Raw genomic sequence first — 14,312 nt, 5'->3', positions numbered from 1 at the left:
ATAAATGATATGTAATAAATATTTGAAAGAAGAGAAGTGAAAATATCGTTTAGAAAAATAAACGGTAAAAATTTAAAACTAAATAAAAAAGATAAAAAAGTATAATAATAATAATAATAATAATAATAATAATAAATTTTTATGTGAATAATATTGTGTGATTATTTTTTAATTATATTTAATTATAAATTTAATGTATTTTTTATAATTTTATGAATTTATTTGAATTATTTTATTTTATTAAAAATTAGTAATAAAAATAATACATTTTAAATTTAGATTTGTCTTCATGTTTTAAAATTTAAATTATAATTTATTTTTTTTTCTTTTTACCTTTTATACTATCAAACATAATTTACTTAAATTGAAAACTTAGAAAAGCAAAAACAATTAATTAAACAAAGAAAATTTTAAATTAAATCGGCTAAAATGGAGGCTTTTTTTTTTTTTTTTGTGACTTAAAATAGAGGTATTTAAATTGGTAGAAAAGTGCGCTTTTTCACAAATTGTACAGATGAAATTTCTTAACTTTCTCATTTTTATGTACCAAGTTTTTAGCATAAAAAATCACTCGTTTTAAATAGATCAACAAGCCAACCTAACCCTTTTTTTCTTAATCTATTTAGGCTTTAAGATAAACATATTTTTTGAAATTCAAACTTGTATCATCATTTTTTACAGAAAATCAAACTCTAATTATTTGTTTAATTTTTTACAGGTCGTGACTCGTGAGTCTACTTTTGCTCATCACGTATGAAACCTAAAACGTATAGTGCAAGTAGTTCTGATGTTGGACCAACAATTTATACAGATTTTATGTGCAAACAAAAGAAACTAGATCTTATTTTTATGTTTCCGATTCCTCCTCATTGCCGTACAAATAGAAGAAAAAAACGACGGACAGAATTTGGAAAAAAAAAAGTTATTGGTTTATAAAACAACACCATACTTATGCACATAGCGTATAGCAGATGTACAGAGCAAGTTCTTAGAAAGCAAAGGTAATAACAAATTTATGAATCTGCATAACCTATTGGACTGAATGTTCAGAAGGGGAACTAGATAAAATATTAAGAAGGACTAAAAATTATTTTTATAATAAAATAATACTAAAAAAAATTTAGGAAAATTAAACTAAAATATGTGTATAATTTATATGAAAAAAGTTAAAATTTAGGAGGCGATTATCTCCTTTTTTTTCACTGAGACTCTACCTTTGACCAGAAAAGTTTTATTTGTATACTTTTTTTTTAAATGTATACAAATTATTATATTAAAAAATTGTGTAATCACCAAAAATTCTATGTAAAATATTCTGTTATTATCCGTGTATAATAAATATTTTTTAAAACCATCTTAGTGGTAATAAGACTTTAATTTAGAATTTTCTGTGCGTTACTCTAATGAATTAAGTGCAAACAACTTTAAAAAATGCGTATACTCTCGTAATCAAATAGCAACATGTAATTCGTCAAAGTTTTATGTCCATTATTTTGTCTTTTATTAGAGTCCCTTTTTCATAGCATAGTAGTAGTAGACAACACAAAACCAAATTTGTGGAGCAAGTCATTATCTTATTTAGCTGAAATTGAATAAAATTAATGTCAATGTGTTGCGTGAGCGCTTCAGCCATGTCTCATATACCAACACGCCCTCTTGTGCGACCTGACTTGCACGTTTTAGTGACATTATTATGAAGCAAAAGGAAAGTGAATGCACAAATTTAACGAGCATGTATGTTCATACTTTCATACTGAGGCGAATTACAAAGTGGTGGATAGCTGATGTGTTTGAATTTCGCACGTGAATTGATAGATGTTGCTGTCCTGGTTAGAGATACTTAGATTGATATGATGATGAAGTGATGACCTCGACTAAATTTTTATAGTGGTCTCTGAGATTCGCGACCTGCATCAGTTTAGTCTCTGAGGTTCTAATTGCACTATTGTTGTTCTTGAGATTGAATTACAGGTACCATAGTGGTTCCTCGACTCTTTCCCGACAGTAACTTAGCAAATGACGTTGTTTGCTTTTGACTCTCAATCAAAGTGTATGCAAATTATTTTACATGCTCACAACTATCAAAACGATGTCGTTTCAAATTTGATTGGACACCAAAAACAAATAACATCGTTTTTCCATTGTCCGACATCGCAAGGGAGTACTAGCTCATCATTCCGTTTGCTGAGTTAATGCCGAAAAAAGATCGAGGGAAAACTATGGTACTCAGAGCTCAATCTCAGGGACGATACAGTTGGAACCTCAGAGATTAAATTGGTATACAACGTGAATCTCAGAAATCACTTTTAGAATTTAGTTAATGAACTTCAGTAGGTATTTTATAATGTCGAACAAATTATATCTTGGTGGACATAAGAAGCTTGAAAGAGAACAAAGCCTTCATATTAGCCCAATGACTATTATCAACACGTTTTAAGTTCAAATTTGTATGCTTGCAAACTTCCCCCATATCTAACCATGCTTTGTCATTATTCTTTGTTCGATAATCATTAACCACTATATGCATAATGTTATCAAAACGTTTTTCTTGGTGTGCATCATATTTAGACAATAAATCAAGTTTTCCTTCCAATAAGATAATTCTCAAATATGTTTTGTTTGGTCTAGATATGCATTCTATTATAATCCGAAATACTCACAACTTTTCTATTATCTAAAATTCTAAGAATATTACGCATTTGGTGCCAAACTTCTACCTGGTTCAACCTAAAAGGAGCCTCTTCCCTCTCGGCTTCATTCTTCTTAAAAGAATCCTTGTTCCTTTGGAGAGGATGATCACTATAAAAAAACATTCGATGACAATGAAATTAAGAATTTTTATCCGTCAAAATTCAACCAAAATAACTTAGTATCTTCGAAACAAATGAGACACGACAACCTATCTTGAATCATTTAACCAGACAACATCACACACGCAGAAAAATCATTGATGGTCCACGTTAAGATTGCATATATTTAAAAGTTTGTATTTATTAAAATATCGTAAGTTTCTAAAGTAACATTCTATAGCACTTTCAACACATCCACTAAAGATTTCAAGTAGACATCAATTTTGGCTTTAGGTTGTGTGAACCAAGTATAATGTAAATTAGATACATATAGGGATCCTTTATGCACATTTCTGATGGTAGATTATTGTGTGGAGTAACAATTATGGGCCAACAAGAATATGGATTCCCAAAGGTAGAGTCAGGCGGGAATAGATCAAGACACAAGTCTAATATAATGTTTCTAAGCTCAATAGCAAAATTTGAATATATACATTCAGTCGAAGTGTAACCATGCTTCACTGTACGGGGGATATGTCATAACTGTTATGAAATTATTTTAATTTCCTAATTTGTTTGTGGGCAATACATATATTAATTGTAATCATAAATTATGCTATTTCAAATTAAATGACTTATATAATGATGATCTCATTTATTGTTATAAATGCTAAATTGAATAAGTCATTATTACTTTTGATTTGGAATTAAATGAGAATAAAACCAGATATTATCTTTTGTTCCTTAGTAATTATCTTTTTGGATTTTAGATATATTATCTTTTGGGCTTTAGATACTATTTTATTTGGGCTTTAGGGTTTAATGGTACCATGCTCAAATATAAATAGACATTCAGGGTTTCGGTCCCCTATATACCAAAGCCGTCTTTGTTGCTCTTTCCCATCAAAAGAGTTGCAGTTCAGCCTCTTAGGAATATAGAAGGCTTTGGTTGAGGAAGATCGAAAGAACCAAGATCCAAACTCTTCCGATCGTATGATTCATGTTTATGAATTCAGGTACGCTTCCGCATCCAGTGTTTTCTTTCTTAATGATTTAACATGGATGATCTTTGGGTTAAGGAATTCTGAGAAAATTTCAACAAGTGGTATCAGAGCCGTATATGATTAAATCATTAAGAAATTGTAAATTTATTTTATTTTAATTTGAATCTTAATGTAAAGTTGTGAAATTAGATTCAAATATGTGCTGTTTTTTGGATTGCGTAGCACATGTTAATAAAACTAAAAGAGTAAATAAAAAGTGCATAAAAAGTACACAAATAATACATGAAGAGCATATAAAAAATACAAAAGGTATATTAAAAAATAAATAAATAAATAAATAAATTGTTACACGCATATATATGAACTTGTTTGCGTTTGTGTGTGTGCGTCAGTATATATATATATATTGTTTGCGTTAACCTTGTTTTTTTTTAAGCCAAGTTATGTATACATATTAATAATATTTGAATAATAAAAATATTATTTAATTGTTACGTAAGGATACTAGTAACAATTTGGATTAGTATACTCATCTATTTTATAAAGATTTAATTTTGGAATAAATTGATTGAACATTATGCTACCAAAGTAGCCTCTTTTGTGAAAATTGATTTATTCAAAACATAAGGAATATGGTGATATATAATTCATGCGAATATTGGTCAGCCCAAAGGAAGGTCTATATTTGGCCGAATTATATACACATATTGATAGTAATTACATGTTTGGGTAACTAATTAAGAATAAAGTAATGCTTATTATTTATGCGGATAATAATCGGCCCAAAGGAAGTTTATTGTTTGGCCAAATAATAAGCATTGCACACTTTTGTTTATTTCTATTAATTATGCGGTCAATAATCGGCCCAAAGGAAGGTTATTGTTTGGCCAATTAATAGAAAATATATGCGGTAATAAATAGGTTGCGAAGTTTAAGTTTCCATGTGCGCATTAAGTCGGTCTAAAGAAAAGGCTTAATGTGTGACGGAAATTTTGACAATATTTGATTACTGCAATGAGAGTATTACTTACAGTTAATTTTTCTATCCAAAGATTGAAAATTAATCTTGTTTTAGATATCTCAATATGGATTTTTTCCATTATTTAACTAATGTTTACTGCATGTTCATTTTTTCTAACCAAGAAACTATGGCTTCAACTACCAATATTTCTGCATAAATTAGCAGTATTCCTATGCTGAATGGTTCAAACTTTAAAGTTTGGAAGGATACCGTGGAGATTGTCCTCGGTTGTATGGATCTAGATATAGCTCTTCGAGAGGAGAAACCCACTTCCACTCCGGAAAACCTCAATGAGGTTAAAATAGAGAAGTGGGAGAGATCCAATCGAATGAGCATTATGATCATGAAGCGCTCAATTCCTGAGGCGTTTCGGGGCTCAATTACTGAGGATAAAGATGCCAAACAGTTCCTAAAGGACGTTGAAAAGTTCTTTACTAAGAATGAAAAGGCGGAGGCAAGTAGTCTTTTGAGCAAACTTGTCTCCATGAGGTATAAAGGTAAAGGGAACATAAGGGAGTACATTATGGAAATGTCTCATCTTGCTTCAAAATTGAAAGCACTAAAGTTAGAGTTGTCTGAAGATTTACTCGTGCATTTTATTTTGATTTCCCTTCCTGCACACTTTGGGCAATTCAAAGTGAGTTATAACACTCTGAAGGACACTTGGTCCTTAAATGAGCTTATATCTCACTGTGTGCAAGAAGAAGAGAGGCTACAGCAAGATAAGACTGAAAGTGCTCATATGGCTTCATCTTCTCAGTATAAAAGAAAGCGTGATACTACTGCGGATGTGCCTTCTCAGCAGAAAAAGGCTAAGAAACAGGATCAAGTTTCAACCTGTTTCTTCTGTAAGAAGGTGGGACACATAAAGAAGGATAGTACCAAATATGCCACTTGGCGTGTAAAGAAGGGTATAATTCTTACTTTTGTTTGTTCTGAGGCTAGTTTAAGTTATGCACCTGTTGATACTTGGTGGGTAGATTCTATTACTACTACTCATGTAAGTGTTACTATGCAGGGTTGCCTGTGGAGTCGACCGCCAAGTGATTATGAAAGATACATCTATGTGGCAGACGGCAATATAATTGCAGTCGAAGCTATAGGAACTTTTAGATTATGTTCTGGTGCACGAAATTGTGATCTCCAGGCTCGAACAAATCCTGGTAATAGCTCCAAAGCTTGGTGCTCTGATCTTAATTCATAATTGTCACAACTTCGATACAACTAACCAGCAAGTGCACTGGGTCGTCCAAGTAATACCTTACGTGAGTAAGGGTCGAATCCCACGGAGATTGTTGGTATGAAGCAAGCTATGGTCACCTTGTAAATCTCAGTCAGGCGGATATAAATTGATAATTGAGTTTTCGAATAATATATAATAAAATAGGGATAGAGATACTTATGTAAATCATTGGTAGGAATTTCAGATAAGCGAATGGAGATGCTTTTCATTCCTCTGAACCTCTGCTTTCCTGCTATCTTCATCCAATCAGTCTTACTCCTTTCCATGGCTGGCTTTATGCAAGGGCATCACCGTTGTCAGTGGCTACATCCCCTCCTCTCAGTGAATAATATGCTCACGCACCCTGTCACGGCACGGCTATTCATCTGTCGGTTCCCGATCATGCTGGAATAGGATTCACCCTCCTTTTGCGTCTGTCACTAACGCGCAGCACTTGCGAGTTTGAAGCTCGTCACAGTCATTCAATCATTGAATCCTACTCAGAATACCACAGACAAGGTTTAGACCTTCCGGATTCTCTTGAATGCCGCCATCATTCTAGCTTACGCCATGAAGATTCTGGTTAGGAGATCTAAGAGATACTCATTCTAGCTTAATTCATGTAGAACAGAAGTGTTTGTCAGGCACGCGTTCATAGGGGAGAATGGTGATGAGCGTCACACATAATCATCACCTTCATCACGTTCTTGGGTGCGAATGGATATCTTAGAAGCGAAATAAGAAGAATTGAATAGAAAACAGTAGTACTTTGCATTAATCTTTGAGGAACAGCAGAGCTCCACACCTTAATCTATGGAGTGTAGAAACTCTACCGTATGAAAATACATAAGTGAAGGTCCAGGCATGGCCGAGATGGCCAGCCCCCTAAAACGTGATCACAGGATCAAAATACAATCCAGGATGCCTAATACAATAGTAAGAGGTCCTATTTATAATAAACTAGCTACTAGGGTTTACATGAGTAAGTATTTGATGTATAAATCCACTTCCGGGGCCCACTTGGTGTGTGTTTGGGCTGAGCTTAAGTGTTGCACGTGCAGAGGCCATTTGTGGAGTTGAACGCCAGTTTTTGTGCCAGTTTGGGCGTTCAACTCTGGTTTTGGATCCTTTTCTGGCGCTGGACGCCAGATTTGGGTAGAAAGCTGGCGTTGAACGCCAGTTTACGTCATCTATTCTTGGCCAAAGTATGGACTATTATATATTGCTGGAAAGCCCTGGATGTCTACGTTCTAACGCAATTGGAAGCGCGCCATTTCGAGTTCTGTAGCTCCAGAAAATCCACTTTGAGTGCAGGGAGGTCAGAATCCAACAGCATCAGCAGTCCTTTTTCAACCTCTGAATCTGATTTCTGCTCAAGTCCCTCAATTTCAGCCAGAAAATACCTGAAATCACAGAAAAACACACAAACTCATAGTAAAGTCCAGAAATGTGAATTTAACACAAAATCTATTAAAAACATCCCTAAAAGTAACTAGATCCTACTAAAAACATACTAAAAACAATGTCAAAAAGCGTATAAATTATCCGCTCATCACAACACCAAACTTAAATTGTTGCTTGTCCCCAAGCAACTGAAAATCAAAATAGGATAAAAAGAATAGAATATACTATAAATTCCAAACTATCAATGAAACATAGTTTCAATCATATGAGCGGGACTTATAGCTTTTTGCCTCTTGAATAGTTTTGGCATCTCACTTTATCCATTGAGGTTCAGAATGATTGGCATCTATAGGAACTCAGAGTTCAGATAGTGTTATTGATTCTCCTAGTTCAGTATGATGATTCTTGAACACAGCTTCTTTATGAGTCTTGGCCGTGGCCCTAAGCACTTTGTTTTCCAGTATTACCACCGGATACATAAATGCCACAGACACATAATTGGGTGAACCTTTTCAGATTGTGACTCAACTTTGCTAAAGTCCCCAATTAGAGGTGTCCAGGGTTCTTAAGCACACTCTTTGTTTTTGCTTTGGACCTTGACTTTAACCGCTCAGTCTCAAGTTTTCACTTGACACCTACACGCCACAAGCACATGGTTAGGGACAGCTTGGTTTAGCCGCTTAGACCAGGATTTTATTCCTTTAGGCCCTCCTATCCACTGATGCTCAAAGCCTTGGGATCCTTTTTTTTATTTGCCCTTGCCTTTTGGTTTTAAGGGTTATTGGCTTTTTCTGCTTGCTTTTTCTTTCTATATATTTTTTTTCTTTTTTTTTTTTTCTGCAAGCTTTGTTCTTTGCTGCTTTTTCTTGCTTCAAGAATCATTTTTATGATTTTTCAGATTATCAAATAACATGTCTCCTAGTCATCATTCTTTCAAGAGCCAACATATTTAACATTCTTAAACAACAACTTCAAAAGACATATGCACTGTTCAAGCATTCATTCAGAAAACAAGAAGCATTGTCACCACATCAATATAATTAAGCTAAGTTCAAGGATAAATTCGAAACTCATGTACTTCTTGTTCTTTTGAATTAAAACATTTTTTATTTAAGAGAGGTGATGGATTCATAGGACATTTATAACTTTAAGACAAAGTTACTAACTACTAATGATCATGTAATGAAGACACAAACATAGATAAGCACATAACATAGAAAACGAAAAGCAGAAGAATTAAGAACAAGGAATGAATCCACCTTAGTGATGGTGGCATTTCCTTCTTGAGGAATCAATGATGTCCTTGAGCTCTTCTATGTCTCTTTCTTGCCTTTGTTGCTCCTCCTTCAGTGCTTTTAGATCTTCTCTGATTTCATGAAGGATGATGGAGTGCTCTTGATGTTCCACCCTTAGTTGCTTCCAATAATTGTGTGGAAGAAAATGTATCCCTTGAGGTATCTCAGGGATCTCTTGATTTGCAGTCAAATGTTCTACCACTGAGCTATAGACCCTTGATGGAAGCTTTTGTCTTCCCTTTCCTCTTTCTAGAGGTTTCTCTGGCCTTAGGTGCCATCAATGGTTATGGAAAAAACAAAAAAGCTATGCTTTTACCACACCAAACTTAGAATGTTGCTCGCCCTCGAGCAAAAGAAGAAAGAATAGAAGAATAAGAAAAAGATATGGAGGAGATGGATGGGAGTGTGTATTCGGCCATATGGGTGGGATTGGGTGGGAGAGAGATGTTGAATTTTTGAAGGTAGTGGGTGTATGGATGTGAGTGGTAAATGGAAAAAAAGAAGGGATGATCATGAATGGAAAGAGAGATGATGAGGTAGGTGGGGATCCTGTGGGGTCCACAGATCCTGAGATGATCCTGTGGGGTCCACAGATCCTGAGGTGTCAAGGCATTTACATCCCTGCACCAATTTAGGCATGTAAAATGCCCTTGCACACAACTCTGGGCGTTCAGCGCCAGGTTGGTGCCCATTTTGGGCGTTCAACGCCCCTTTGCTGCCATTTCTGGCGTTGAACGCCAGAACCATGCTTGTTCTTGGCGTTTAGCGCCAGGATGCTCCCATTCTGGGCGTTCAGCGCCAGAACTATGCTCTGTTCTGGCGTTTGAACGCCAGACAGATGCTCCTCCAGGGTGTGATTTTTCTTCTGCTGTTTTTGATTCCGTTTTCAATTTTTATATTTATTTTGTGACTCCTCATGATCATGAACCTATAAAGACACATAACTAAGAAAAATATAGTTAGATAAATAAACATTGGGTTGCCTCCCAACAAGCGCTTCTTTAATGTCAATAGCTTGACAGTGGGCTCTCATGGAGCCTCACAGATGTGCAGAGCTTTGTTGAGACTCTCCAACACCAAACTTAGAGTTTGAATATGGGAGTTCAACACCAAACTTAGAGTTTGGTTGTGGCCTCCCAACACCAAACTTAGAGTTTGACTGTGGGGGCTCTGGTTGATTCTGCTTGGAGAGAAGCTTTTTCTGCTTCCTCTCCATGGTTGCAGAGGGAGATCCTTGAGTTTTAAACACAAGGGAGTTCTCATTCCATTGAAGGAATATTTCACCTCTGTCAACATCAATCACAGCTCTTGTTGTGGCCAGGAAAGGTCTTCCTAGGATGATGGATTCATCATCTTCCTTTCCAGTATCCAGGACTATGAAATCAGCAGGGATGTAAAGGCCTTCAACCTTTACTAACACGTCCTCTACTTGTCCATAAGCCTGTTTTCTTGAGCTGTCTGCCATCTCTAATGAGATTTTAGCAGCTTGCACCCCATAGATTCCCAGTTTCTCTATTACAGAGAGGGGCATGAGGTTTATTCCTGAACCAAGGTCACACAGAGCCTTAAAGATCATGGTGCCTATGGTACAGGGTATTATGAACTTTCCAGGATCCTGTCTCTTCTGAGGCAATGTCAGTTGATCCAGATCACTTAGTTCATTGATGAACAAGGGAGGTTCAACTTCCCAAGTATCAATGCCAAATAATTTGGCATTTAGCTTCATGATTGCACCAAGAAACTTGGCAGTTTGCTCTTCAGTAACATCCTCATTCTCTTCAGAAGAGGAATACTCATCAGAGCTCATGAAGGGCATAAGGAGGTTCAATGGGATCTCTATGGTCTCTAGATGGGCCCCAGAGTCCTTTGGTTCCTCAGAGGGAAGCTCCTTATTGACCACTGGACGTCCCAGGAGGTCTTCCTCCTTGGGATTCACGTCCTCTCCTCTCCTCACAGGTTCGGCCATGGCGCTTATGTCAATGGCCTTGCACTCTCCTTTTGGATTCTCTTCTGTATTGCTTGGGAGAGTACTAGGAGGGATTTCAGTGATCCTTTTACTCAGCTGGCCCACTTGTGCTTCCAGATTTCTAATGGAAGACCTTGTTTCATTCATGAAACTTACAGTGGCTTTAGATAGATCAGAGACTAGAATTGCTAATTTAGAAGCATTTTGTTCAGAGTTCTCTATCTGTTGCTGAGTTGATGATGGAAAAGGTTTATTATTGTTAAACATGTTTCTTCCACCATTATTAAAGCCTTGTTGGGGCTTTTGATCCTTCCATGAGAAATTTGGATGATTTCTCCATGTTGAGTTATAGGTGTTTCCATAAGGTTCACCTAAGTAATTTACCTCTGCTATTGCAGGGTTCTCAGGATCATAAGCTTCTTCTTCAGAAGATGCCTCTTGAGTACTGTTGGATGCAGCTTGCATTCCATGCAGACTCTGAGAAATCATATTGACTTGCTGAGTCAATATTTTATTCTGAGCCAATATGGCATTCAGAGTATCAACTTCAAGAACTCCCTTCTTCATAGGCGTCCCATTATTCACAGGATTCCTTTCAGAAGTGTACATGAACTGGTTATTAGCAACCATGTCAATGAGTTCTTGAGCTTCTGCAGGCGTTTTCTTTAGGTGAATGGATCCACCTGCAGAAGTGTCCAGTGACATCTTTGATAGCTCAGATAAACCATCATAGAATATATCCAGGATGGTCCATTCTGAAAGCATGTCAGAAGGACACTTTTTGGTCAACTGTTTGTATCTTTCCCAAGCTTCATAGAGAGATTCACCTTCTTTCTGTCTGAAGGTTTGAACATCAGCTCTAAGCTTGCTCAGCTTTTGAGGAGGAAAGTACTTGGCTAAGAAAGCCGTGACCAGCTTATCCCAAGAGTTCAGGCTGTCTTTAGGTTGAGAATCCAACCATAATCTAGCTCTGTCTCTTACAGCAAAAGGGAAAAGCATGAGCCTGTAGACTTCAGGATCTACTCCATTAGTCTTAACAGTATCACATATCTGCAAGAATTCAGTTAAGAACTGAAAAGGATCTTCAGATGGAAGTCCATGAAACTTGCAGTTCTGCTGCATCAGAGAAACTAATTGAGGTTTCAACTCAAAGTTGTTTGCTCCAATGGCAGGAATGGAGATGCTTCTTCCATGTAAATTGGAATTAGGTGCAGTAAAGTCACCAAGCATCTTCCTTACATTATTATTATTTTCAGCTGCCATCTCCTCTGCCTGTTCAAAAATTTCTGAAAGGTTATCTCTGGATTGTTGTATTTTAGCTTTTCTTAATTTTCTCTTCAGAGTCCTTTCAGGTTCTGGATCTGCTTCCACAAGAATGTTCTTATCCTTGCTCCTGCTCATATGACAAAGAAGAAGGCACAGAAAAAAATAATAATAATAATAGAGATCCTTTATACCAAAGCACAAAGGTTCCCTTATGTGAATAGAAGAAAAGAAGAGAAGAAAATCTGAACTCAGAGAGAGAGGGAGTTCAGATTTTTGGTGAGTTGAAGGAAAGATATTAGTATATCAATAAACAAATAGAAGACGATGAGAAGGGGAAGTGAATTTTCGAAAACAAATTTTTTTTTTTTTTGCAAATGAGTTAGTGATTTTCGAAAATAGTTTTTGAAAAAGGTGAGTATTTTTTCGAAATTTTTTTTTAAAAACAAAAATAAAAAATAATTAGTTAATAAAAAAGAAATTTTTGAAAAAGAGGGGATATATTTTCGAAAATTAGAGAGAGAGAGAGTTAGTTAGGTGGTTTTGAAAAAATTAAGAAACAAACAAAAAGTTAGTTAGTTAGTTGAAACAAATTTTGAAAAGATAAGAAGTTAGGAGGTTAGAAAAGATATTTTGAAATCATATTTTTGAAAAAGATAAGATAAGAAGATATTTTTGAAAAGATATGATTGAAATTAGTTTTTGAAAAAGATTTGATTTTTAAAATCACAATTAATGACTTGATTCACAAGAAATCACAAGATATGATTCTAGAACTTAAAGTTTGAAACTTTCTTAACAAGCAAGTAACAAACTTGAAATTTTTGAATCAAAACATTAATTGTTATTGTTATTTTTGAAAATTTAGTATAAAAATAAGAAAAAGATTTTTGAAAAATATTTTTGGAATTTTCGAAAATAACTAAGAATTTTGAAAAAGATTTGATTTTTGAAAAAGATTTTGAAAAAGATAAGATTTTCAAATTGAAAATTTGATTTGACTCATAAGAAACAATTTGATTTTAAAAATTTTTGAAAAAGTCAACTCAAATTTTCGAATTTGATGAGAGAAAAAGGGAAAGATATTTTTTTGATTTTTGAAATTTTTATGAAAACATGAAAATTATGCAATGCATGAAATTTTTAGATCAAAACAATGAATGCATGCAAGAATGCTATGAATGTCAAGATGAACACCAAGAACACCATGAATGTCAAGATGAACATCATAGACACAATTTTGAAAAAATTTTAATGCAAAGAAAACATGCAAGGCACCAAACTTAGAATTCTTTAATGCTTACGCACTAAGAATTCAAGAATGCATATGATAAACATGAAAAGACACAAAACAAAAAATCATCAAGATCAAACAAGAAGACTTACCAAGAACAACTTGAAGATCATGAAGAACACCATGAATGCATAAAATTTTCGAAAAATGCAAGATGCACATGCAATTGACACCAAACTTATGATATGACTCAAGACTCAAACAAGAAACATGAAATATTTTTTATTTTTGTGATTTTCTAAATATTTTTTTTTTGGATTTTTATTTTATATTTTTCGAAAAATTATTTTGAAAAAGAAAAATAAGGATTCCAAAATTTTTATTATGAATTCCAGGAATCTTATGCTCTAAAGCTCCAATCAAAGGGTCAGGCACGGATTGATAGCCAGCCAAGCTTTAGTATGTAACTCAGACATGACACGCCTGACATTCCTTACATTCAACAGCCAATTGGCTAAGAAAGATAAAGAAGCTCTTCTCTTGAGTATAAGAATTGAGACATGGCTTTACAGCCAGCCAGGCTTTAACATGCTTCATGAAACACTAGAATTCATTCTTAAAAATTCTGAAGGAAAATATATTTTTGAAAACATTTTTATTTTAAAATTTTTTTTTTCGAAAACAAAAGAAAAATTTTTGAAAGATTTTTTGAAAAATTTTTGAAAACAAAACAAAAAGAAAATTACCTAATCTGAGCAACAAGATGAACCGTCAGTTGTCCAAACTCGAACAATCCCCGGCAACGGCGCCAAAAACTTGGTGCACGAAATTGTGATCTCCAGGCTCGAACAAATCCTGGTAATGGCTCCAAAGCTTGGTGCTCTGATCATAATTCATAATTGTCACAACTTCGATACAACTAACCAGCAAGTGCACTGGGTCGTCCAAGTAATACCTTACGTGAGTAAGGGTCGAATCCCACGGAGATTGTTGGTATGAAGCAAGCTATGGTCACCTTGTAAATCTCAGTCAGGCGGATATAAATTGATAATTGAGTTTTCGAATAATATATAATAAAATAGGGATAGAGATACTTATGTAAATCATTGGTAGG

The 14,312-nt window shown here is 34.8% G+C and overlaps 1 non-coding gene and 1 pseudogene across 1 annotated transcript; one reads left to right on the top strand and one right to left on the bottom strand.

The window, feature by feature from the left end:
• LOC107615178 (uncharacterized) overlaps positions 1-14,312 on the bottom strand; it is a 73,027-nt pseudogene that overhangs the window by 26,421 nt on the left and 32,294 nt on the right.
• LOC148543968 (small nucleolar RNA R71) lies at positions 11,461-11,568 on the top strand. The gene has a single exon (XR_015901591.1). It is a non-coding gene; the product is annotated as a small nucleolar RNA R71 (small nucleolar RNA).

Source organism: Arachis ipaensis, chromosome B9, assembly GCF_059453495.1.
Source record: "Arachis ipaensis isolate K30076 ecotype BB chromosome B9, ASM5945349v1, whole genome shotgun sequence".
In the NCBI taxonomy this organism is placed as follows: domain Eukaryota; kingdom Viridiplantae; phylum Streptophyta; class Magnoliopsida; order Fabales; family Fabaceae; genus Arachis; species Arachis ipaensis.
This window is presented reverse-complemented; position numbering and strand designations above follow the sequence as displayed.